This window comes from Orcinus orca, chromosome 14 (assembly GCF_937001465.1).
Source record: "Orcinus orca chromosome 14, mOrcOrc1.1, whole genome shotgun sequence".
Taxonomy (NCBI): domain Eukaryota; kingdom Metazoa; phylum Chordata; class Mammalia; order Artiodactyla; family Delphinidae; genus Orcinus; species Orcinus orca.
In genome coordinates, this window is record NC_064572.1 from 21,117,382 (window position 1) to 21,139,561 (window position 22,180).

Here is a 22,180-nt window from a genome sequence, read left to right on the forward strand (position 1 = left end):
CCATGGACAGATGGCCATTTTGATGTCAAATGCTGTCTTTTCAGTGATGCAGAGGGTGCAGTTGTGTGAGCTGTGTGTGTGATGAGGGTGGAATGGCTTGTGGGTCTTTGTCCTGGGACCCAAACAGGGGAGGTAATAGAGAAAAATAGTACTATTGGCTTCACTGAGACTAAAATTTGTTCCCTGGGGGGTTAAAAGTGGAGAAGTGTGCTGATGAAGAAGAGTGTTTTATACAACAGCAGTCTCTTTCCGAGATTATCTTCCAAATATGGCAAAATCTAGCTTCACTTGGGGGATTGTTTTGAGACTGGAGACATGAGACCGGAAAGGCTACTTTAATAGTACAACCTGAAATGAGAAGTTTGCTTCTTATTAGTTCATGAAATCACGAGGATTCTCAAGGCCACCAGCCCACTGGACAGTCTTAGAGAGGCTCTCAGGTTCTCACAAATCTGCCAGAACCCCTCTCAGAGGTTTGGGACCGAGAAGAAGGCAGGTGGGGTGTGATGGGATGGTGTGACATTTAATGCCCGATGACCTGTCCCTGCCAGTAGGTGGGTGACCTTGAGCCAGTCATTCACCTTGTTGTGTTTCCATGTCCTCTTGTATAAAACAGGGGTATCCATATAGACTTCAAGGGGGGTTCTGGGAGGATTAAGTGAATCTAAGCTCGTGAAAGGGACGTTATACATTCCAAAGTGTTATACAAATGAGTGACTATACTATGCACAATAAACTACTTGTAATTATACAGCGTTAAGCAGGGTGTGTGTGCTGGAGGGGCGTGAAGGGAGCTGGGGAATTGCCATAAGCAACATTTGGGTACATAGTCCCAACATTTGAGTGGGTAGTCCCCAAAATGTCATCAGAGACACCTCAACGCTAGCCTGTTGAGGTGAGCCATGAATGACCGAAAAAAGCATAGGGGTGGGTGGGTAAGAAAGCAAGTGAGAGAGAATTTCATGGTAAAATAAATTCAGGAAAGGCAGTGTATTCCCTCCTGTAGGCTAAAATGCCCCTTAGCTTGTTAAAGGCCCCAAGGAGACTGTCTGTGTAACTGTTAAATTCAGTGTTTTCCATACTGTGGGACCCTTTTTCCATACAACACTTGGTAATATGCTCTTTTCTCTCCCCAGGAGCTAGTGTTCTTTGGAATATTTGGGGGGATGACTTGCAAAGCAGTAATAATGGTGAAGATCTATAGAGCATTTGCCCTACACCAGCCTCAGTACTTTCTTTTAACTCACGTATCCTCCCAGGAAGCACAATTTTTATGCCCATTTTCTGAATTAGGAAACCAAGGCTCTGAGAGGTCGTCATTTCCCAGATCACATCTTTAGTAAACACCTTGCCCTGCTGCCCTGTCTTTCACACTTGCTACCTTGTTGAATTCTTCTACAAATGATCGAACTTATGGGGCTCATGGTTTCCAAAGTCTCCAAGCAATTGATCTTTCTGCTCACCACTGTGCTGGTACCCATGAGAAGGTAAACTGTCGAAGCCAATCTTATGGAATATGTGATTTTGAAATGTGGAGCCTTTAAAGGGCTTACCTGTGTTACCAAGAGAAACGGGTAATTGCCGTGTTTAGCATTAGCACTCCCTGTGACCTTCTGATAAGGAGCTCTGACCTCCTTTTTAGCTTAACACTTCCATATTTATACAGCTGACCTCAGGACCTTTCAGATGCTCTGTAGTTGCTTCCAACTGGTTTTCTGTTTCTTATTTTCATTCTGCCCCCCACAGCTGAATGTCTTCATCTGTTTCAATAGGTGCATGACAACAACAGGGGTAGCTGTTACAAAGCACTAATCAGAGACGCAGCTCAGGCGTCCTCGTTCAGCATGGCGGGAGGGGGGCCCAGGACTCTCTATTTCAACAGATCCCTCGGTGGTTCTAATGTGATTGTCCACAGAACATGTGTCATTTCTTGGTTTTCATTTAACCTCTGAGTATGGGGACCTGCAACCTGAAGTGAGAAGTATCTTTCCAGGTTGAGGCAGAAACAGATTTCCTCTCAGGGTTCAGTTGGAGACACATTAACGAAGAGAAGATTTATGGACGTTGGTTAGAGTGAAGAGGGGCCGTTGAGGCTGTAACCCAGGGGCTGTAACAGCAGAATCAAGAGGGGTTCCCGTGGAAGCAGGAGTCACGGGGGAGCTGCAGTGGTGCGGGGCTGCAGCCACGGCCAGAGCTGTGGTGCCGAAGTTGGAAGGGAGCAGGGAAGAAATACCCCAAGTTCTCTCTTTCCCACCACCTGCTATCTTGCCGGTGTCTTCCATGTGCTGAACTAAGCGAAAGCCAGAGTGCAAGGGAGACTCATGATACAACCTTCAGGGGTCACACGGCAAGGCAGATAGGCTTAGGAAGTGGATTGGGGTTAGGGTAGAAGTAGGGGAGGAGGAACAGTGAATAACCAGAAAACACTAATTTGAAACATTAGTTGAAATTAACATCAACTGAAAGCCTACCATGTGCTTCACTTGTATCTATGGTGTTAGGGATTCAGACATGGAACCCTGTTCCTGCCCTTCAAAGAACCCACAGTCTAGAAAGGGGAGCCCAACGTGAACAAATAAAGTTCAGTGCAGTGTCACAGGGTAACTGTACCTTAGGAATTATAGGAATTAAGCTGATATCAGTGATCCAAGATAGATTTCTGGAAGCAATCATTTGTTCTCCAGAACGGAGGTTAGCAGAGACAGAGAGTAAATATTTCAGACTTATGGGCTGTCGGGGCTCTGTCTCAACTATGCAACTCCACCACTATAACATGGGAGCAGCCATAGACAATACATCAACGAAGAGGCATGACTGTGTTGCAATAAAACTTTATTTACAAAAAGAGGCTTCAGGCTGAATTTGGCCCATAATTTGCCAATCCGTGCTCTAACATAAACCATGCCACAGAAATATCTTAAGAGGTGCCCAGAACAGAGATGGGTAGCACTGGTAACTCGTGGTATGAAACCGCGGAATTATTACTGGAATTAATACATTAGTCACCAGCAATTTGTTTATTGTGTCTTTTATGAGAAAAGGGAAGTAGGTTTGGATATTAGAGATCGGGGAAAGGAAGACATTTGCAGTGGAAATGATTTTCAGCAGATGATGGGTATTATGGGAAACGTGAATAAACCAGATTCTTCCTCCTGATGTCTTACATCAGCATACTCACCGCTAACACTGTACAAAAGGAAGTAAAACAGCATATCCGCATCATTGGCTGGCAGTGATGTGCTCCCACGCTGTGCTGTGAGAGCGCATTAGAAGGTGCCAGAGTTTTATATGACTGCGTTGCTGTGAGATTGAATAGTGGTTTCAGTTTCCATTGGGTTTAATAAGTATCTCTTTCCTTCAGATGTTAAACGAATTTTTGTATTGTGCACACTAGGAAAAAAAAGATTAAAAATATACCCATTCTGAACAACTGATGTTCTCCTGCTATTGTGACAGAAAACAGAACAGATGGTTTGCGGACATGGCACCAGGGGAACTTGTAGCTCGTTACAGCAGGAGAATAGATAGAACCCAGAGGAGAGGGCTCTCACCAGCTTTTATAGTTGAAGCTTTTAATTTTTTAACTTGGAATTGATTTTTATCATTCACCAGAAACCAAAGGTGGCAAGCAAGGATCTCTGCTAAAACAGTGACACAAGGTTGCTTGCTACCTCTGGCCTTTGTTGGGGTTTTGGTTATTAGAACAATGAAATAACAGCCACAACAGTTGGTTTTTCTCCTGTTTTGCTCTCTTCTCCTAGCTGGGTTTCTGAACCTTTTTACTTAAGATGGTAGGGTCCTGGAGTCCAGGACTGAAAGGCACCGTGAGGACTGCGCCGGGTACCCAGAACAGCCCTAGTCATCCCAGCTGCCTTTTTAGGCCTGAGTTGTCTCACACAGTGGTCTTCACATTTCTTTCCCGGTGGACTCTCTAAAGCTATGCCGTCCAATATGCCAGCCATGAGCTCCGTGTGGCTATAAAGCCCTGAAATGTGGCTTGTACTAATTGAGATGCTGTAAATGTAAAATACAGATTTTTAAAACTTAATATGAAAAAATAATGTAAAATATCTCATTAGTAATTCTTTATATTGCTCATGCATTGAGATAATGTTTATGATGTATTTAGATAAACTAACTAAAAAAGAAAGTACCCTAGAGAAACACTTGCACTTATGCCATGACATAAGACAAAATGTTTTCATTCTATGCATATCGTCATTATGTTGTACACCCTAAATTATGTTATATGTCAATTGTATCTCTCTCTTCCTTTTTTTTTTAGTGACCAAACCGTACAAAAAGTCATTTTATTTTTTCCTTTTCTGACTCTTGACTGAGTCTATTGCTTTTTTAAAAACATCTTTATTAGAGTATAATTGCTTTACAGTGGTATGTTAGTTTCTGCTTTATAACAAAGTGAATCAGCTATACATATACATATATCCCCATATCTCCTCCCTCTTGAGCCTCCCTCCCACCCTCCTTATCCCACCCCTCTAGGTGGTTACAGAGCACTGAGCTGATCTCCCTGTGCTATGCGGCTGCTTCCCACTAGCTATCTATTTTACATTCGGTAGTGTGTATATGTCCATGCCACTCTCTCACTTCGTCCCAGCTTACCCTTCCTCCTCCCTGTGTCCTCAAGTCCATTCTCTACATCTGTGTCTTTATTCCTGTCCTGCCCCTAGGTTCTTCGGAACCATTTGTTTTTTAGATTCCACATATATGTGTTAGCATACGGTATTTGTTTTACTCTTTCTGACTTACTTCACTCTCTATGACAGACTCTAGGTCCATCCACCTCACTACAAATAACTCAATTTCATTTCTTTTCATGGCTGAGTAATATTTCATTGTATATATGTGCCACATCTTCTTTATCCATTCATCGATTGATGGACACTTAGGTTGCTTCCATTGTTCTATTGTAAATAGAACTGCAGTGAACATTGTGGTACATGACTCTTTTTGAATTATGGTTTTCTCAGGGTATATGCCCAGTAGTGGGATTGCTGGGTCGTATGGTAGTTCTATTTGTAGTTTTTTAAGGAACCTCCATACTGTTCTCCATAGTGGCTGTATCAATTTACATTCCCACCAACAGTGCAGAGGGTTCCCTTTTCTCCACACCCTCTCCAGCATTTATTGTTTGTAGATTTTTTGATGCTGGCCATTCTGACTGGTGTGAGGTGATACCTCATTATAGTTTTGATTTGCATTTCTCTAATGATTAGTGATGTTCAACATCCTCTCATGTGTTTGTTGGCAATCTGTATATCTTCTTTGGAGAAATGTCTATTTAGGTCTTCTGCTCATTTTTGGATGTGGTTTTTTGTGTCTTTGATATTGAGCTGCTTGTAAATTTTCAAGATTAATCCTTTGTCAGTTGCTTCATTTGCAAATATTTTCTCCCATTCTGAAGGTTGTCTTTTCGTCTTGTTTATGGTTTCCTTTGCTGTGCAAAAGCTTTTAAGTTTCATTAGGTCCCATTTGTTTATTTATGTTTTTATTTCCGTTTCTCTAGGAGGTGGCTCAAAAAGGATCTTGCTGTGATGGATGCCATAGAGTGTTCTGCTTATGTTTTCCTCTAAGAGTTTTATAGTGTCTGGTCTTACATTTAGGTCTTTAATCCATTTTGAGTTTATTTTTGTGTATGGTGTTAGGGAGTGTTCTAATTTCATTCTTTTACATGTAGCTGTCCAGTTTTCCCAGCACCACTTATTGAAGAGGCTGTCTTTTCTCCATTGTATATTCTTGCCTCCCTTACCAAAGATAAGGTGACCATATGTGCGTGGGTTTATCTCTGGGCTTTCTATCCTGTTCCATTGATCTATATTTACGTTTTTGTGCCAGTACCATACTGTCTTGATGACTGTAGCTTTGTAGTATAGTCTGAAGCCCAGGAGTCTGATTCCTCCAGCTCCGTTTTTCTTTCTCAAGATTGCTTTGGCTCTTTGGGGTCTTTTGTGTTTCCATACAAATTGTGAAATTTTTTGTTCTAGTTCTATGAAAAATGCCATTGTTAGTTTGATAGGGATTGCATTGAATCTGTAGATTTCTTTGGGTAGTGTAGTCATTTTCACAATGTTGATTCTTCCAATCCAAGAACATGGTATATCTCTCCATCTGTTTGTATCATCTTTAATTTCTTTCATCAGTGTTGTATAGTTTTCCGCATTCAGGTCTTTTGTCTCCTTAGGTAGGTTTATTCCTAGGTATTGGTATTTGATTCTTTTTGTTGCAGTGGTAAATGGGAGTGTTTCCTTAATTTCTCTTTCAGATTTTTCATCATTAGTGTATAGGAATGCAAGAGATTTCTGTGCATTAATTTTGTATCCTACTACTTTTTGTATCCTGCTACCAAATTCATTGATTAGCTCTAGTAGTTTTCTGGTAGCATCTTTAGGATTCTTTACGTATAGTATCATGTCATCTGCAAACAGTGACAGCTTTAAATCTCCTTTTCCGATTTGGATTCCTTTTATTTCTTTTTCTTCTTTGATTGCTGTTGCTAAAACTTCCAAAACTATGTTGAATAATAGTGGTGAGAGTGGACACCTTGTCTTATTCCTGATCTTGGAGGAAAAGGTTTCAGTATGTCACCTTTGAGAATGATGTTACATGTGGGTTTGTCATATATGGCCTTTACTATGTTGAGGTGAGTTCCCTCTATGCCTACTTTCTGGAGGGTTTTTTATCATAAATGGGTGTTGAATTTTGTCAAAAGCTTTTTCTGCATCTATTGAGATGATCATATGGTTTTTCTCCTTCAAGTTGTTAATATGTTGTATCACATTGATCGATATGTGTATATTGAAGAATCCTTGCATTCCTGGGATAAACCCCACTTGATCCTGGTGTATGACCCTTTTAATGTGCTGTTGGATTCTGTTTGCTAGTATTTTGTTGAGGATTTTTGCATCTGTGTTCATCAGTGATATTGGGCTGTAGTTTTCTCTTTTTGTTACCTCTTTGTCTGGTTTTGGTATCAGGGTGATGGTGGCATCGTAGAATGAGTTTGGGAGTGTTCCTCCCTCTGCTCTATTTTGGAAGAGTTTGGGAAGGATAGGTGTTAGCTCTTCTCTAAATGTTTGGTAGAATTCGCCTGTGAAGCCATCTGGTCCTGGGCTTTTGTTTGTTGGAAGACTTTTAATCATAGTCTCAATTTTAGTGCTTTTGATTGGTCTGTTTATATATTCTGTATCTTCTTGGTTCAGTCTTGGAAGGTTGTGCTTTTCTAAGAATTTGTCCATTTCTTCCAGGTTGTCCATTTTATTGGCATATAGTTGCTTGTAGTAATGTCTCATGATCCTTCGTATTTCTGCAGTGTCAGTTGTTTGTTCTCCTTTTTCATTTCTAATTCTATTGATTTGAGTCTTCTCCCTTTTTTTCTTGATGAGTCTGGCTAATGGTTTATCAATTTTATCTTCTCAAAGAACCAGCTTTTAGTTTTATTGACCTTTGCTTTGTTTTCTTCATTTCTTTTTCATTTATTTCTGATCTGATCTTTATGATTTCTTTCCTTCTGCTTACTTTGAGGTTTTTTTGTTCTTCTTTCTCTAATTGCTTTAGGTATAAGGTTAGGTTGTTTATTTGAGATGTTTCTTGTTCCTTGAGGTAGGACTGCATTGCTATAAACTTTCCTCTTAGAACTGCTTTCACTGTATCCCATAGGTTTTGGGTCATTGTGTTTTCATTGTCATTTGTTTCTAGGTATGTTTTGATTTCTTCAGTGATCTCTTGGTTATTAAGTAGTGTATTGTTTAGCCTCCTTGTGTTTGTATGTTTTACAGATTTTTTCCTGTAATTGATATCTAGTCTCATAGTGTTGTGGTTGAAAAGATACTTGATACAATTTCAGTTTTCTTAAACTTACCAAGGCTTGATTTGAGACCCAAGATATGATCTATCCTGGAGAATGTTCCATGAGCACCTGAGAAGAAAGTGTATTCTGTTGTTTTTGGATGGAATGTCCTATAAATATCAATTAAGTCCATCTTGTTTAATGTATCATTTAAAGCTTGTGTTTCCTTATTTATTTTCATTTTGGATGATCTGTCCATTGGTGAAAGTGAGGTGTTAAAGTCCCCTACTATGACTGTGTTAGTGTCAGTTTCCCCTTTCATGGCTGTTAGCATTTGCCTTATGTATTGAGGTGCTCCTGTGTTGGGTGCATAAATATTTACAGTTGTTACATCTTCTTCTTGGATTGATCCCTTGATCATTATGTAGTGTCCTTCTCTGTCTCTTGTAATAGTCTTTATTTTAAAGTCTATTTTGTCTGCTATGAGAATTGCTATTCCAGCTTTCTTTTGATTTCCATTTGCATGGAATATCTTTTTCCATCCCCTCACTTTCAGTCTGTATGTGTCCCTATGTCTGAAGTGTCTCTTGTAGACAGCATATATATGGGTCTTGTTTTTGTATCTGTTCAGCCAGTCTGTGTCTTTTGGTTGGAGCATTTAATCCATTTACATTTAAGGTAGTTATTGATATGTTTGTTCCTATTACCATTTTCTTAATTGTTTTGGGTTAGTTTTTCTAAGTCTTTTCCTTCTCTTGTGTTTCCTGCCTAGATAAGTTCCTTTAGCATTTGTTGTAAAGCTGTTTTGGTGGTGCTGAATTCTGTTAGCTTTTGCTTGTCTGTAAAGTTTTTTATTTATCCGTCAAGTCTGAATGAGATCCTTGCTGGGTAGAGTGAGTTTGGCTGTAGGTTTTTCCCTTTCATCACTTTAAATATGTCCTGCCACTCCCTTCTGGCTTGCAGAGTTTCTGCTGAAAGATCAGCTGTTAACCTTATGGGGATTCCCTTATATGTTATTTGTTGTTTTCCCTTGCTGCTTTTAATACTTTTTCTTTGCATTTAATTTTTGATAGTTTGATTAATATGTGTCTTGGCATGTTTCTCCTTGTGGATTTATCCTGTATGGGACTCTCTGTGCTTCCTGGACTTGATTGACTATTTCCTTTCCCATGTTAGGGAAGTTTTCAACTGTAATCTCTTCAAGTATTTTCTCAGTCCCTTTCTTTTTGTCTTCTTCTTCTGGGACCCCTATAATTCTAACATTGGTGCATTTAATGTTGTCCCAGAGGTCTCTGAGACTGTCCTCAATTCTTTTCATTCTTTTTTCTTTATTCTGCTCTGTGGTAGTTATTTCCACTATCTTATCTTCCAAGTCACTTATCCGTTCTTCTGCTTCAGTTATTCTCCTATTGATTCCTTCTAGAGAATTTTTAATTTCATTTATTGTGTTGTTCATCATTGTTTGTTTCATCTTTAGTTCTTCTAGGTCCTTGTTAAACCTTTTTTGTATTTTCTCCATTCTATTTCCCAGATTTTGGATCATCTTTACTATCATTACTCTGAATTCGTTTTCAGGTAGACTGCCTATTTCCTCTTCATTTGTTTGGTCTGGTGGGTTTTTACCTTGCTCCTTCATCTGCTGTATGTTTCTCTGTCTTCTCATTTTGCTTAACTTACTGTGTTTGGGAATCTCCTTTTTGCAGGCTGCAGGTTCGTAGTTCCCATTGTTTTTGGTGTTTGCCCCCAGTGGCTAAGATTGGTTCAGTGGGTTGTGTAGGCTTCCTGGTGGAGGGGACTGGTGCTTGTGTTGTGGTGGATGAGGCTTGTTCTTGTCTTTCTGGTGGGTAGGACTGTATCTGGTGGTGTGTTTCAGGGTGTCTGTGGTCTTATTATGATTTTAGGCAGCCTGTCTGCTAATGGGTGGGGTTGTGTTCCTATCTTACTAGTTGCTTGGCGTAGGGTGTCCAGCACTGGAGCTTGCTGGTCGTTGAATGGAGCTGGGTCTTAGCATTGAGATGGAGATCTCTGGGAGAGCTTTCGCTGTTTGATATTACATGGAGCTGGGAGGTCTCTGGTGGACTAGTGTCCTGAACTCGGCTCTCCCACCTCAGAGGCACAGCCCTTACACCCAGCCAAAGCACCAAGACCCTGTCAGCCACACGGCTGCTAGTGTTGGAGGGTCCCCTGCAGGGGCGGGGGGTGGCTGTGGCTCACCGCGGGGACAAGGACACCGGCAGCAGAAGTTCTGGGAAATACTTGGCATTTCTTGGCATGAGTCCTCCCAGAGTTGACCATTAACCCTACCAAAGAGCCTCGTCAATTATATCTCAATTAAAGGAGGGAGACAAAAATGTCCATTGAATTATTACTTTTAGTAGTAAAATACTAGAGCTAAAAAAGATAAAATAGATTATTAAAATTAATTTCACCTGTTTGCTTCTTACTTTTTTAATGTTAATGACATACTTGGCTCACATTGTTTCTATTGAATAATCCTGCTATAAAAGGTTTTTCAAAAACCATATATTTGCCTTTTTCCAATTTTAAGAGGACATTTAAATTTTTATCATAAATTTGAATGAATTTTTTGTTAATAGGCAGTAGAAAATGTTAAACATGATATGGAATGAAATAAGATGGTGATTGACTATAATTAGAATAAATATTATATATCATTTGATAAAATCTGAAGTGTTAGAGTCTATATTTATTAAAGTACAAGAGTTCTGATATAAATTATGTAAAATTTTTATCCTTAGGTTTTATGCAGTTTATCTTTAAAAATCTGGTAACCTCGCAGAACATTCCAGCTACATTTAAAGGGATCAGCATCATTAACCTTTATTGCTCTGGCTTTTCTGAATTCAGAGCATCTTAACACAGGCCAAAGTACTCTGTTACTACTGCCAAGCTTCTCCTTCAACGGAAATATGTGAAAAAAGAGAACAATCAAAGCGCATGGTTTATGGTGCCTTAATATACCAATAAAGGAGGCTTCTCCAAAACCAGTATTTTGATTTGTCTCTTTAGTGATCATGAGACGACTAAGGGGCAGTAGATGGGTAAAGGAGATTGGCTGTATTGAGTGCAGGCTCACTCTCAGGCGGATGAGTAGAGCAGTGAGTGACACAGATGTTGAGCATCTGTCCCATGCCTATGCAGGTTCGGTCCAGGGCTTCACCAGTTTGGAGTCCCCTGATTCATGATGAGCCACTGGTAGAAGACAGAAGCCTTTGCCCTCCTTGTTAAGCCACTCCAGAAGGCCTATGATAATATGCAAGGAAACAATGCAATCCAAGCAATTCTTGTCACATGAGGATGTGTGCTCCCAGAAGTCAATGCTGTTGTTTGGAGATGGCTCAGCTCTTTGAGGGTGGTCCACACACTCCTCAAGCAGTGCAATTATTTTTTAAAAAGTCACGAAAATGAGATGACTGCCTAACCTCAGTCCCCATCATCTAATGCCAGCCAATCACTAAAGCACTGTTTGGTGGATAACTTTCTCCACATCCTTTCAGCCTATTGGGAAGAGCTGCTGGTCCAGAGCCTAGAGTGAACTAATGACATGACTGCTCTTACTGTTTGACAGAAGGTTCAGATGTTGACTGCGATACTCTCTATAGGCAACTGCATTTGTCAGTGGTCCTTCAAAGGTCTAGGAGGGATAACAAGAAACTAGGACACTGATTCTGTGCCCTCCAGGAGTTTATATTTTAGTTACAGGTTGGAGAGACACCTCTTTTTCTTTCAAGAAGCAATTAAGAATGCATCCACATAGAAAATATAACCCTGGCCAGATAGCCCCCTCGTTTTTTAAATTGTGTAAAATACATGTACATAACATTTACTGTTGTAACCATTTTTAAGCTTACAATTCAGTGGCATTAAGTACATTCCCAGTCTTGTGTAACCATTACCAGTATCTATTTCCAGCTTTTTCATCATCCTAAACAGAAACTCTTTACCCATCAAGTAATAACTCCTTATTCCCTGCCTCTGTCCTCAGCCCCAGCCCCTGGCAACCTCTGTTCTACTCTCTGTAAGAATTTGCCTATTCTAGATACTTCATATAAATAGAATCATACATTATTTGTCCTTTGTCTGGCTTATTTCACTAGCATAATGTTTTCAGAGTTCATCCATATTGTAGCATGTATCAGAACTTCATTCCTTTTTACGGCTGAATAATATTCCATTGTATGCATAACCACATTGTTTATTTGTTCATCTGTTGTTGGACGCTTGAGTTGTTTCTACTTTTTGGCTCTTGTGAATAATGCTGCTGTTACACTGATGTACAGGTATCTGTTTGAGTTCTTGTTTTCAAGTCTTTGGGGTATATACCTAGGAGTGGAATTACTAGGTCATATGATAATTCAATATGTAACTTTTTAAGGAACTTCCAGACTGTTTTCCACTGCAGCTACAACCATTTTACATTCTCACCAGCAATAGATGAGGGTTCCAATTTCTCCACATCCTCACCAACACTTGGAGTTTATTGGTTTTGTTTTATTTATTTTTAAAGTAATAGCCATCCCAGTAGGTGTGAAGTAGTATCTCATTATGGTTTTGATTTGCATTTCCCTAGTGACTAATGATATTGAGCATTTTTTTCATGTGTCATTTGTATAACTTCTTTGGAGAAATATCTATTCAAGTCCTTTTAAGTTGGGTTGTTTGTCTTTTTGTTGTAGGAGCTATTTGTATATTCTGGATATTAATCCTTTATTTGATATATGATTTGCAAATATTTGCTCCCATTCTGAGGGTTATCTTTTCACTTTCTTGATAGTGTCCTTTGGTGCACAAAAGTTTCAAATTTTGATGAAGTCCAATTTATCTATTTTTTTGTTCTTGTTGTTGCCTGCACTTTTGGTGTCATGCTTAAGAAACCATTGTGAAATCCTAGGTCATGAAGATTCCTCCTGTGTTTTGTAGTTTTAGCTCTTCAATTTGAGTCTTTGATCAATTTTAAGTTAATTTTTGTATGTGGTGTGAGGTAAGGGTTCCAATGCATTCTTTTCCTATCAATATTTAGTTTTCCTGACACCATTTATTGAAAAGACTGTCCTTTCCCCATTGAATGATCTTGGCGCCCTTGTCGACACATTTGAAAGTTTATTTCTGGACTCCCTATTCTGTCGATCACATTTGACCCTTATGCCATTACCACACTGCTTTGATTACTGTAGCTTTGTAGTAAGTTTTGAAATAGGAAAGTGTAAGTCCTCCAGCTTTGTTCTTTCTTAAGATTAACTACTTGAGATCTCTTGAAATTCCATATAAATTTGCCAGATGTCCACATCTTTAAAAAAATATTGCACAGTTAAAATGCAGGCAAACAAAGGAGAATAAGAATCCCAGATAATCTCATAACCTAGCTGAACCCCACTATTAGTGATTTTTAAGCATTGAACAAGACAACATGGGATACCACTTCACACCTTCTAGGATGGCTATCAAAAAGACAAATAATAACAAGTGTTAGCGAGGATGTGCAGATATCAGAAACCTCATACACTATTGGAGAGAATGTAGAATGCTGCAGCCACGTTAGAAAACAGTCTGGCAGTTCCTCAAAAGGGCAAACACAGAATTACCATATGACCCATCAATTCCATTCCTAGGTATATGCACAAGAGAAATGAAAACATATATCCACACAAAAACTTTTACTCAAATGTTGATAGCAGCATTATCCATAATAGCCAAAAAGTGGAAACAACCCAGATGTCTCATCTCTTGGTGGAATGGATAAATAAAATGCAGTATGTCCATACAGTGGAATATTATTTAGCAGTAAAAGGAAATGAAATACTGATACAATCTACAGTACGTATGAACCTTGAAAACATTATCCTGAGAGAAGCCAGTCAAAAAAACCCGCATATTGTATGATTCCATTTATATTAAATGTCCAGAATAGGCAAATCTATAGAGACAGAAAGTAGATTAGTGGTTGCCTAGGACTGATGAGGGGCAAAGAGATGTGGGAGTGAGGGGGGTTTAGGGTTTCTTTTGGGATAATGAAAATGTTCTAAATTTGACTGTAGTGATAGATGCATAACTCTGTGAATATACTAAAAGCTTGTGCATTTTAAATGGATGAATTATCTAGTATGTGAATTATATCTCAGTAATGCTATTAAACAAAAGACAAGGGGCTGAATATATTATTTCTTACCTTTCTTATTTTCTCTGAATATAGCAGAAGCATCTTTGCATGACCTGAAATGTTATTTGATTTTAGTATTTTTAATGACCACACAGTTTTAATGAAAGTAGCCATACCATGACATAATATTATTTTCAGATATATATCCTGTCGTATAGTGTATATATATACACACGCACATGTATGTGTGTGTGTGTATGTATATATGTATAGAATGCCTTCAAAATGCTGAGCATTAGGTAATCAATATTAATCAGTCTTACATCATTTGGTGTTTAGTTCTCCACACACGGATTTTTTCCCCCGATACAAACCATGTTGGAAATGATGACATTTAGTTTGATCAGTGTTGACTAGTGAAATAATCATGTCCATGAAAGTCATGACAAATAGTGATGTCATTTTGTTAAGGCACAAATTCAGATCTTACATGCTGAGAGACTAATGTGTGGAAGTTAATCATTTAGCTATTGATCTGTCCAGTATCACACCTTAATTAGGTTTATTCGTGAGTTTAGGGGTTCAGGAGGGTCTCTCAAATGTCAAAGGCTTACATGGCTGCTGCAGAAATGGAATTGTGACTCTCGCAGTGATGGCAGGCATAAGCTACAAAATAAGAATAAAGGGCTTCCCTCGTGGCACAGTGGTTGAGAGTCTGCCTGCCGATGCAGGGGACGCGGGTTCGTGCCCCGGTCTGGGAGGATCCCACGTGCTGCGGAGCGGCTGAGCCCGTGAGCCATGGCCACTGAGCCTGCGCGTCCGGAGCCTGTGCTCCGCAATGGGAGAGGCCACAATGGTGAGAGGCCCGCGTATCACACACACACAAAAAAGAATATAAAGCTATGTAGATATTTTAAGGGGAAAGATGGCAGAAGTTAATATGAGTATTAAGACCAGTTGTGCTAATGATGGTCAAGTTTCCTTCTCTTATAGCAACTTTGTCATGGTACCAGAGGGGCAAACTGGATCTTAGTAGTAGCTTCCTGTAAAGCGAGAGAGGGTTGAGTTGAACTAAGTTCAAATCCAATATAATAGTCTTACCTGGGTCACTAGTAAATAAATAAATGGATAAATTAATCTCTTTGACACAATTTTAGAGTAGGAGAAATTTTGACTCAGATCTGGCTCCTAGGGGGTCTCAAGGGTTCTTTATATTTTCTTCTTCAGACCCTGAAACTCATTGATACTAAAAGTGAATGGTTGACTGTAGCTTAACAGTTAATCCTGTGAAAGGGAAGCAGGTTAGGTAAGTCAGGCCCCTTAGAATCACACCCCAAATATGGTCACCACTTTTACCTATGCGTCATTCTGGCCATGCGGTCTCACCAGTAGATACACCTGTTGCATAATCCCTGTCTTGTATGACATTTAAATTTGGCTGAGATGAGCCATGTGGGAATCAGACACAAAATTCTCTAGAACAAATCTAATAGGCTCTTGAATGCAGCATAGAATTCAGTGACCATTTGGGGGACCCTTGGTGGGGGAGCCGGCTTTGCCTCCTAGTAGGTTCATTTGTTCCTTCAAGTGATGGCAGTGCTTGGTTTTAGTTTAGCTTTCTGTTGTCTTCTTTTTTTGAGTGATGAAGCAGTAGTAGGGGAAAAGCTGATATTAACATATTAACACGTATTTTTATATTTGTGTGTCCATCCATTTGAAGTGGCTTGCTCTTGGAAACAGCTGGTTAAAACCCTGGGTTTTACATTTGAAATATTCTTTGTTCTGTTTGTAACCATGCACTGACATACTTTCCCATATTCTCTTTTTATAAGTTCTCCAGTGATGTTTTTGTTGCCTATCCTGGGAAGATCTGTCTTTCCATTTATCAAAACAAATGGCAAGCTGGGGACCATTTAAAGTTGGGTTTTTTTTAGTTAATAAAACCAATCTTCTTGTTCTGTTATGTTAAAAGTACATTATCTTTTTATTGTCAGTTCTGTTTGGCTGGGTCTGTTTTCTGTCTTAGCCATCTCAGGGCTGCCCCACTTGCTTACTGTGTAGAGACTTACAAAATCATTAAGGGTGGGGCAGCACCATCTGACTTACAGTACAAACCATTTCTCAAAATAACCACAGCAGTGCAATACTGATGTGCAATTTACGTCACAGTATGTTTTTATGAAATAGTTTGTGGCATTTTCATTTCTGTTCTGGATGGAATCTTGTTCTCTCTCCCTTTTAATCAGGCGTTTAATTTATTTTTATTATTAGTATTTTCCACTCCTTATCTTGGCATGCCTCCAATTTAACAGCTTTGGTGAGAAAAAAACCCAAAAAACTGATCTTCCCCCACCCCGACTCTTCAACATCAGTTTAACTGCAACTGTATTTTCCCCTTTGATGTGTACTAACTTTGGGTACTAGGTTGACTCCCTTTTGAGAGATGTAGGGACACATTACACGTTTATACAGAATTGTAGTCAGGAATTGATAAAGTTAATGTACAACTGTGAATTTTAAACACTTTCAACCAATTCAGGCCATTTAAGTCATATGCACTGCTGCATTTTCCTTTTACAAACGTCTTTCTGTATAATGTCCTGTAATTAGAACAGGAAATCATTGAGTAACTGTAAGATGAATAAGAGCACTTAGACTGAAAGGAAAATTACCTTCTGAGAAATTATATTCTTTTCTTTTTTTTTTTTTTTTGCTGCATGTTACAATGTTGGTAATGATAGTAACAGCTGTAGCTACTCTTATCTGTAGAATTTTCATGCTTAGGTTTTCTGGAATAAAAAAATTTCATTTTCAGTAATAATCAAAAATGAATGGATGGAAAATAGGAAATGCCTAATTATGACAAATATTCAGTGTCACAGCCGAGTAGCAATTAAGTGGAAACTTCAATATAATTGTCAATAGCAGTAAGAATTGGAATGGTGCCAGGTATATAAAGTTGATGCTTTGCCTTGGGTCGTTGCTAGGAGCACAGTGAAAAGTATAAAGCTTTGAGAAAGGAATGTCTAATGTAATAAAGTAACAGAAAGAAGCATAAATCATTGTAAGAGCCTCTCATATTGACATTATTTTACTTAAATTGTCTCAAAACTAGACATCAAGTTTTATAACACGAGCAAATTCATATTTGCTTGGGGAAAAAAAAAGAACACTGTATATCATCTTTGAAGGACTAGGGACATTGTGTCTCAAACATAACCTTCATACATATTTGGAATCTTTTAAGTGAAAATCTTTAAATGTTTGTTTCTATTGGCATCCAAATGCATTTGCCCTAATACGATTAAGAGAACTAAAGGGCAAAATACTTGGCAGATTTTTCAGTTGAGGTAATTAGGTGCAGGAAGGAACATGCATACTTTTTCCACCAGGCTCTATAAAATCCTGGTGCGAGGGTTTTTTTAAGTTTTTTTTTTTTTTTTTTTTAAGCTTACTGTGATGTTAGAAATAGATTATAGTGGTTTTCAGTAAGCATAATAGTGCGATGTTTCCGAAACAAGCCTTCCCTCCTCCCTCCCCACAGAATGAAAAAGAAAGTTACATTTCTAAATTGTTGTGTAAGAGATAAAAGCAAATTTCTCCTCCGGAATTTATGTTTTCAGCCTTCTGTGCATTTGGCCACCATTATCTATTTAAAAAAATAGCATTATGGATATTTGAAAGTCAATGCTCCATTAATTCATTGTGTTTGCTATTTCATGCATCTCTCTTTTTACAAAGACGACTTGAGCAACGTGCTATTCAGAATGAATGCCTGCTCTTACCATCTCCCCCCACCTTCTCCCCGCTCCCAGCCCAACGCTGAGGATTAAAGCAATGGTATACAGTTACTGTTTGAAAAGCTTGGGTGGAGTCTCACGTTATAATTACAGTTTCTCAGTGGAATTCTGTTTTGGACTTTGAAAACATATAAATAAGTGAAAAATTGACATTGAGAGAGGTTAACAAAACGTGTAATTATGATATAAGTGCAGGATTAGAGTAATTTTGGTTGAGCATTACAAGCAGTGTACTTTAGGTATTAACTTTTAATAGGCAAAGTGCTTTTCACTGAAGTTGAAATAAGGTTTAGTAATTTGGGGACTCTTATTCCCTTTGAATATTTCATTTTAAAATAGGCACACTTTTTTTTTTTTTGGTGGAGGGGGACTTGAAGAACAGGATGATGTTTTAATAGAATATCATAATTATGGTTTGAAATTTCAGTCTTTGGTACCAGTAATTTATTGCTGGTCATTTTCTGTTGACAGAAATCAAGTAATGTATATATAACCCAACCAACTAGAGTGTGTTAGACAAAGATTCCTTAGGGTAATACTTTGATTTCTTTTCCTATGTGGGTGTGGCTGAAAGAAAATCTTTGTTCCAGGAACACTTTGTTTGTCTCTTGCTAAACAAATGTGCAATTTATCCACTCTTTATTCATTCTTAGATTTATCTGCTAGACCTATTATGAATTGGGAAGGGGGAGATGTCCTACACAGCGTTTACTGTCAGCCCTCGTTTCATGCGTAACTTTGCATAGGAGTATTTGTTTGTGTGTGTATGAAAGGCATAGGAGGAAAGAAGTAGCTGAGGAATTTAAGAATTCTTGAAAGGTTGTTTGGCTTTATTTGTTTCTTAGTGTACTAGGGCAAAATAAAATATGACAGCTGTTGAACAATTTAATATCTTTGTAGCTGTATTAGGAAGAAGTTAATGCAAAGGCTTAGAAGGAAGTTATAGGATCATAGAATTTTAGACCTGGAAAGCGCTTCCAAACTCAGTTTTGTACTGTCTTGTACATACCTTTCATATTAAGGTGACCACACTTTGTCTTGAAAAAAAAAAAAAAAAGAAGTTTCTTCGGTTCAAGAAACTTCTGCCTAAACTCCAAAGAAGAGATCCAGGGTATCTTCACTCAGGGAAACTTTGACCTAGATGAATCGTTGGTTCTTCCAGATCTCACCTTTACTCTCTGTTTTCTCTTGACTCTCACCTAGAATGTTTGTTAACCTCTTCACAGGAGTCCTGAGGGTCTCAAGGATTTTCTCTGCTTTTGTAAATATTAAAGGCAGCTCCTCTGGGAATATCTAATTGAAAGGTTGGAAATTTGCCTCTGTCCAAACAATGCCAAAATTCTGGTCCAAATGGATGGTTCTGCTAATAAGCAACAAAGTTATAATAATTTTTTTTTTGGAATCACTAAGCACTGCCACATTAGACCAGGTCCCAGCTGTGCCTCTGGCCTCTCAGTGAGGGGCAGGGGTTCTAGGCTTGCAGAGCCTAGAGTTGACTTTATTTCCTATCATATGGATAGAAAGTAGAAAGTTGATAAACATGAAAGGTGTGTCAATAATGTTAAATCGTTACAATGGGAATTTCAGTGTTCCGAAATAAGAACCTGTCAACTTAACCAGAGTAGAGTACTTCTGGCTTATAACTGGCTGAATTCAACAGTTCTTGATGAAACGGATGTCTCCTCTTTAACTTGACCAAAGACCACCATCCTCGTCCCTAATATTGTAAATTAGTTAAATCTCTTCCACAGCAGTAACAACAACAATAATAATCATATGTCAAAGGAAAAATATTTTATTTCAGCCACACCCATATAGGAAAAGAAATCAAGATATTACCCTAAGGAATGTTGTTATTATTAGTGACATTTTGTCATAATGAAAAGCTCATCAAACTTGGAGTTAAAAGATTGGGTTATAGTCTCACCTGCATCACTTTCTAGTTCTTTGAGATCCTGGACTAGTCACTTGGGTGTCTGAACCTCAACTTTCCCGTCTCTAAGTCAGGGAATATTAATTAACAGTTTGTCATGCTACTAATAGGGTTGTTGTGAGAAACAAACAAACAAAAGATATGCTATGTGTGAAAGGCCTTTGTAAATTTTAATGTTTTATTATTAGCACCAGAAATTGCAGTAGCATTTTTGCTCCGCTTCCTAAACAAGAAAACAGTTCCTCAGTTCCTCATATGTTTGGTTAAGAGAGCTTTTTTACATTTGCTGTCTTCCGTGATACCTGTAACAGTCCTGGGAAAGCGGCAAGGAGAAGGGAATTTGGTCCTGTATTCTGTTTCAGGTACATTGGGGTTTTGGATAGAAGCATATAACTGAAAACAGGAAAAAAAGAAAAAAAAAGTATATATATATATAGAGAGAGAGAGAGAGGAGAGAGATCAAAGCACAACTGAATAAATAACTATAAGTAAAAGGTAGTGTTTTCAAAGTTTAATGTGCATGGGAGCTTGTTAAAAATATAAATTTCTGGGCCCCAACCTTAGGGTTTCTGAGTCAGAGGTTCTCATTGGGGCCCCAGAGTCTGCCTCTTTACACCCTGCTATGTGATTCTGATGCGGGCGGTCCTGGGAGCATTCTTAGAGATACTGTCTCCAGAATGAATGGACATCATAGCATGTGTTTCCATGACTTGGGGTCAGAGGGAATTTGCTGTTTTTTTCCCATCAGAAAGAGCAGGACCACATGGGTTGGTTAGTGTTTTGGAAACTGCCTGATGAAAGAGGGATAATTGTTTGAAGGATGAGATGGAGTTAAAAAAAAAAAAAAGTCATTTCTAAGCACAGAACATAGCCAAGAGGCTGATTTCATCCAGAATAGAGAATTAAGAAGAAACTAGAGATGGCATCATCACGAAAAATGGTCAGAGAAAAACAGAAGGAGAATGAAGGGATAGGAAGGAAGTGAGGTGGTCCCGTGAGTCCAGATGACATCTTCTGCTATAAAGCTAACTCTGAAGCATTCATTTTTTCACCTTTATTCAGCCTGAGAATCATGACTTTCTCCATTTCATTCAAGAATTCTTAGAGAAACTAGTACGGCTTCCTGCCACCCCCCACCCATTACAGAAAGCCAAGAGATTTGGAATCAACAGATATTTGAACAGTATTTACTATGTACAGGAGATGGCATTAGGGGCTGAGCATGCTGAAATAAGTCCTGAGGGTTCATGGTATACCCCTGTCTCTCATCTTGGACGATCTTAGACAAATCTTGGTCATCCTGGACAAATAGAGTGTAATGATGCAAATGACACATTATGGGCTGCTTCTTCCACTAGTACTTAGACACTCTGGAGTTCTGTTGATGTTAGGTAGATATTTCCAATAAAACATTTTTTTGCTTTAACTCTGTAGAAAGCACAGATTTGAACCCAAAGTACGAACTAGTGTCTTGATCTACTGTAAAAATCTCAAATTGGCATGTCTTGGGACATACATCAGCATCTCAAAACTACTTTTCACTGGGGACTTGCTTTCAGTGTAGACATATTTCCTTTTAATTAAGTGTGCCAACTGATGAAGTGGCTACCCACAAGCCAGGCTGGAGTCTAAGCAACATAAACCGTTAAAAGACGTCATCTGGAAAGCAGCTAAACGTCTCCATTCTCGAAGAAGCCTCCAGCCTGCGGAGCTAAGTGAACGTAATGAGAAATTCATCTGGGTAATGGCGTCCTATCTGAAAAGGTCGCATGCACACCTTCCTTTGGTACTGGTTATGTCCCATCATTACGTTCTGTCCTTGCTCATTCGTCTCCCACTGGCTACCAGATGGCCACGACAGTGTTGGTATCCTTAACAACTGTTTTGTGCAGTTCCCTGCAGCATCGTAAAGGCTTGAAATATTGAGTGTTTTCCCTTTGGATAAGCAACTGACATATCTGGGAATTGCTTACAAATGCCCTGAAGATGTGGTTATAGAGAGCGATGGCAAACTGGGTCGTGGAGCCTAAATCCAGCTTGACGTCGTGCAGGTGGCAGGATACCAGAGGGAGGGGGTGCCATTTCTCAAGCTTAAGATGAAGGAAGGATTCATGCATGCAGAATCTGGGTTTTGTAAATGAGCACTTAATATGGTGAGGTGTAAATAAGCATTAAGATCACATTGTAAGAGGGAGTTTCCTTAAAGTTGCTGAAACGTTCTCCTGAGTTAAGTTGGTTCTGATGGAGCTCTCACAAAGATGCCTGGGGAGTCCTCTCAGTGTGGTCCTCTGCGTTGTGCTAAGTTACCAGATGGATTTGAGAAACGTTAGAAGATAAGGGGGTATGGGGCTTCCCTGGTGGCGCAGTGTGAGAGTCTGCCTGCCGATGCAGGGGACGCGGGTTCGTGCCCCGGTCCGGGAAGATCCCACATGCCGCGGAGCGGCTGGGCCCGTGAGCCATGGTCGCTGAGCCTGCGCGTCCGGAGCCTGTGCTCCGCTACGGGAGAGGCCACAACAGTGAGA

General features: G+C 39.2%; 1 protein-coding gene across 3 annotated transcripts in view; it reads left to right on the top strand.

Annotated features, from left to right (window-relative positions):
• The window catches only part of ARID5B (AT-rich interaction domain 5B), a 189,722-nt gene that overhangs the window by 69,123 nt on the left and 98,419 nt on the right, over positions 1–22,180 (top strand). The window lies entirely within an intron of this gene.